The 5,407-nt window shown below is 46.7% G+C and overlaps 1 protein-coding gene and 1 non-coding gene across 3 annotated transcripts in view; one reads left to right on the top strand and one right to left on the bottom strand.

The window, feature by feature from the left end:
• Positions 1 to 5,407, bottom strand: part of Scaf8 (SR-related CTD associated factor 8) — a 307,179-nt gene that overhangs the window by 140,638 nt on the left and 161,134 nt on the right. The window lies entirely within an intron of this gene.
• On the top strand, positions 980 to 1,083 carry LOC116079471. Its single transcript, XR_004114016.1, has one exon. It is a non-coding gene; the product is annotated as a small nucleolar RNA U13 (small nucleolar RNA).

Here is a 5,407-nt window from a genome sequence, read left to right as displayed (position 1 = left end):
AGAGAGAGAGGAGGGAGGGAGTGGGAGTAGGGAGAGAAGGGGAGCAAGAGAGAGGAGTGAGTAGGCACACCTGGCTCTTGCTGTGGGGCGGAGCCTAGACAAAATGCCAGTAGGCAGTCTGGTCAAAATAGCAAGATCTTACAGTGAGAGAAAAGATGGGCAGGGGCAAAGGAAGAAGGAGGCTGGAGAAGTGGCTTGGTGGTTAAAAACCTGTACTTGTCCATAGGACTTTAGTTCAGTTCCCAGCACTTATAATGGGCAGCTTATGACCACCTGTAACTCCAGCTCCTCTGGTTTCTTTGGACATCTGTATGCCCATACACACACACACACACACACACACACACACACACCTAAACACATTTGTATATATATATATATATATATATATATAAAGTTTTAAAACAGAAAGAAAGAAACAGAGTACGGAAGGAAAAAAGAAGGGAAGGAAAGAAAAGGACTAGAAGTCTCTCGTTTTTCCAACATGAAAAGAGACCGCCTACCCCCTCCTGAGAGTCTTCCATCTCTTGACTGAGCCACAGAACAATCCCACCAGATGACAAGTCCTTGCAAGTCTCCCAACACCATTCTCTGTTAACTAAAGAAGCAACTGTCCATTTGTTGAGCTGAAGGACAGGAGGGAGCCTCAGCAACTTTAGGAGCTGACCTAGTGTTAGGATTAGTGCTGCCCCCTAGAGGTATGGAGGGCTCAAACTCAGGCCACAGGCCTCTTTACTATTGGGCTTATAGGCCAACACCACCACACTGGGCTTTTTCTCTTTCTTTTTCTTCTTTTTCTTTCTTTTTCTCTTTCTCTTTCTCTTTCTCTTTCTCTTTCTTTTTCTTTTTCTTTTTCTCTTTTCCCACATAGGTGCTCGCGTTCTTAAGTTGTACAACAAGCATTTAGCCACTAAACCATCTCCCCTATCTCCCAGATTTTTTTTTTTTTTTTTTTTAGAAAAAGACTTATTACTTATTGATCCTTTCTGGTTCATAAAGCATGATGATTGGGTGTTCATGCCATTGCGTGACATGTGCCACCCATAAACCTTGTTACGACATGGGCACATTACCCGTCTGACATAAAAAAAAAAAAGAAAGAAAGAAAAGAAAAAGAAAAAGACTTATTTGTTTTTATTTTACATGCATGAATGTTTTTTTTTTGCATGTTTGTGTCCCCCACATATGACTCAGGGCCCTTGGAGGCCAGGAGAGGGTGGGTCCTTCAGAACTGGAGTTACAGATGGTTGTGGGCTGCCATGTGGATACTGAGAAGCAAACTCTGGTCTTCTGCAAAAGCAGCCAGTGCTCTCAACCACTTTCTAGTCCCCAATCCCCCCAGGATTTAAGCTTTGTAGGCCACTGTCTCGTATCCAAGGCTTAGAAGACTTTCCCCATGTTTCCAGTAAACATTTGTTCAGAATTCAATCTGCTCTACCCCACCCCTCTGGGAGGCCCCCTTTTCTCCCAGGCACGTTCTGTTCTCTTACTCCTGTCCAGGGCCACTACAGTTCTCGAGGTACACCCCTACCATAGCATTGATAGTCCATGATTATCTCTTTAAGTGCTCTCGATTCCCACTACGTCTAGGGCAGTCCCTGTGTTTTCATTAGCCACGCCTTCAGCTTCTGCAGCAGGACCTGGCACCTGAGCAGGATGTGCCCAAAGCCATCATTCTCTCTTGTACTGCCTCGTAGCCGTGAGCCCATGCTCTTCCCCAATGTGGCTAGCCGAAGGCAGCCTCTATAGAATCTGGTTCAGTGGAAGTGGCTCCCCAAGGCTTAACATATGTAGTCTGGAACCAGCATGTTAAGGTCGCTAGAGCATATACCAAAAGATAAGAATCTGTACTTCAAATAAATGGCTTCCCTTCTTTCCTCATTTTTTTCCCTAACCTTCTTTTTTTTTTTTTTTAAAGATTTACTTTATTTATTTTATGTGTATGAGTACACTGTAGCTGAACTCATGGCCATGAGCTATCATGTGTGTGGCTGCTGGGAACTGAACTCAGGACCTCTGCTGGCCCCGTTCGCTCCAGCTTAATTCACTGTAGCTGTCTTCAGATGCACCAGAAGAGGGCGTCCAGTCTCATTACGGGTGGTTGTGAGCCACCATGTGGTTGCTGGGATCCGAACTCAGGACCTTCGGAAGAGCAGTCCGTGCTCTTATCCGCTGAGCCATCTCGCCAGCCCTTCCCTAACCTTCTTAAAGGAGAAAAAAATTTATTTGCATAACCAGGAGATGTCACTATGTTCTATGTATGTGGACATATGACTAAACAACATATTTTTAAAAATCCGTTTCAGATAATTGAAGTTAACATCAGGTCCCTCATTTAGCCTAGACTAGAGGAGGACTTAAGTTACCAAAGCTGCCCTCGAGAAATTTGCTCTGTGGGCGGGGGGGGGGGGGGGGGGCTACATTTTAGTTAACCAGCACCTCTGCCATATCCATCAAAGGGAGACATTGCCACTCACGACTACAGCGACTGTACCGACTAGTTCTATGTCAATTTGGCGTAGCTAGAGTCATCTGAGGGAGAGAACATCTATTGAAGAAATGCCTCTCTTAGGACTGAGCTGTAGGCATTTTCTCAACTAGCGATCGATGGGGGAGGGCCCAGCCCATTGTGGCTGTCTCATTCCTGCCTAGACTGGGAGTCCCAGGTTCTATAAGGAAGAAGGTTGAGCAAGCCAGTAAACAGCACCCGTCCATGGCCTCTGCATCAACTCCTGCCTCCAGGTTCCTTCCCGGAGGGAGCTCCTGTCCTGACTTCCTTTGATGAAGAACAGTGATGTGGAAGTACGAGCCCCATAAGCCCTTTCCTCCCCAACTTGCTGTGGCTCATGGTGTTTCGTCATAGCAATATTAACCTTAACTAAGACAGAGGCTGAAACTGATGATTGGGATTGAACAATGCCCACAGGTCTCTGCAGGCTAATGTGACATTCTCAAGATGAATGACTGAAAGCCAAATCACGAACCGCAGAGCACCTGTACCTGAAGATGACGGTCAACACATAAATATCCACCAGAGAGGTGGGTGGATACGGAAGAAGACATTTACCACTTCTATTGCAGGCATCCAGATCGGCCAAGAAGTCACAGGACAGGTGGGGACTGCCTATGTTCTCCCTGGCCAAACACCATGGTAGGCAAGGAAAGGTTCCTCTTCGGCAAGTGGAATCTCTCAGGTCATCTACCAGGCGATGGTGGGGACTCCAGCAACACCCGGGAGGAGACCCTGACACACCCAGAAGCCGAGGACGAGCTCCTCTAAAGCAAAATCACACACTATGCATGCTTGACCCTTTTCTGGCACACTAGTCAGTCTGAAGTGGTAGCAGGGCGGAGGGTGGGGAGATCTGGAGAACCAGATGACATCTTATACACTTCCTAAGCTAAACCCATCTTCTCCTCCAGGAGACTATGTGGGCAGGTCCTGCAGTTTGGTCAGGTTTTGTGTTTTGAAAACAGCAAGCTTGCTCCAGTGAACACCTTAGGTAAGGGGGGAGGTAGTGGGAGGGGTGCTCATAGCTCTAGCCCACACAGAGAAAGTTGAAAATCACAGCAGCTTACCCATGAGGCCGTTTAAGAACCCTTCCAGAGAGAGTTCTGAAGAAAACCACAACCTGCTATTCTGTTGGAGACTCACATTCCAGAGTGTCAGGTGCCTCTGCACACAGAAAATGTCCCCCTGTGCTCCAGGCAGGGAAACTGACCTGAAGCAGCTGGCTTCCTGTGCCTTTGCTTGCACATCTGACATCTTTCCGTGGAATGAACTTCAGAGAAACAAGAACACAGTCTAATCCAATCTGTTCAGGGGGAAAGACTCAAAACCGCACTTCTGCTTAGCCATCCCCACAGGCCTTCAAAGCCAATTCGGTCTGACGCAGAGCAATGTCATCTGGCAGAGACACCTGTGCTCCAAGGACCAAGGTAACAGGAGACAAGCATCAGCCTGCTTGATCTTCAATCGGAGCCTAATCACTGCTGTGAACTCCCCTTCCAAGTCAACAACCAGCCCCCAGGTTGCAGATGAGTCACATCCCACCCCCAGAACTCCCGGAAAAACACACATCCTCCCTGCTGTCCCCAGCAGTCACTTAAAGCCATCCTAACCAAACCAGGACCATGTATGAAAGGACTTGTGTTTAAGCTCTGCTCTCTGCATAGTTCCCGTGTTTTCTTCCAGCTAGCCAATCTGTCTGTAATTAAAATCACATTGCCACAAACCTTAGCTGTTATGAAAAGTTTTACCAGATGTATACAATCGACTAGTTGTAGTATTTGGCATGCCTGCAATAGTCCCATTAAAGAGGGGTGAGCCGGGCCTGATTTGGAGCTTGGATTATATACTTTGGATCAGTTGTTTTTCACTGACACTAAGGCAGTGTGGGACACTTAACCCCTTTTTCAACAATCACAAGGGTGTGGACCTGTATTTCAACCAACGATGAAAACCGTTGCACCTTATCAAAAACTAGGCTGGATTGATGGCTCCAAGGCTAAGAGCCCAGGCTGGGCTTCCAGATTAGACCTGGGTTTGATTCCCAGAACCCTCATAGATGTTCATGACCTTCTGTAACTCCAGCTCCAAGAGGTCCAAAGACACCAGACACACACATGGTGCACAGACATTAATGCAGGCAAAACACACATACACATAAAATAAAATACAAAATTAAAAATTAAAAGAAAACATAGCTATTGGGTGGGGCTGGGGACATGGGTGAGGCAATCATGTGTTTGTCATGGAAGCAGGGAGATCTGAATTAGACTGCCAGAACCCATATTAAAAAAAAAAAAAATCTAAGTGTGCTAGTTCACACTGATAGTCTCAGTACAAGGTTTGACCAATTAGCCTAGCCTAATTGGTGACAAAGCCAGCAAGAGGCCTTATCCCAAAAACAAAACGAATAAAACACATACATAAAACAAAGTAGACAACACCTGAAGAAGAGCAAGCACATGCTTGTGTGCGCGCGCGGGCACACACACACACACTCAAACCTAGTACATGTTCAAGGAAGTCCCCTTTGAAGATTCCACCACCTTCTGAACCCAGCCAATGCTGCCGGGGCCTCCACAGCCCTGTGGAAGCAAAACAGAGACAATGCAAATGCCATCATGGCTTCCATACACAAAACCCAACAGGCGCTGCAGAGATTGGGTGAGGTGATTTTAGGACAAAGAGAGGAAGGTCTGAACTACTGTAGATAATATGATTTGAAACTCGTGTTCCAAGAGGCAGCAGATAAACTATGAACAGATTCAAGGAGTGAGCTAAAGGCATGCTGACAAAATCCATTCCTGACTCCTGAGAGTAATATCAGATGGGGAGAACAACTCTCTACCATAATACCCTCCCCCACACGCCCACACTGCACCCTCCCCCACATGCCCA

This window comes from Mastomys coucha, unplaced genomic scaffold (genome assembly GCF_008632895.1).
Source record: "Mastomys coucha isolate ucsf_1 unplaced genomic scaffold, UCSF_Mcou_1 pScaffold5, whole genome shotgun sequence".
Lineage (NCBI taxonomy): Eukaryota > Metazoa > Chordata > Mammalia > Rodentia > Muridae > Mastomys > Mastomys coucha.
This window is presented reverse-complemented; position numbering and strand designations above follow the sequence as displayed.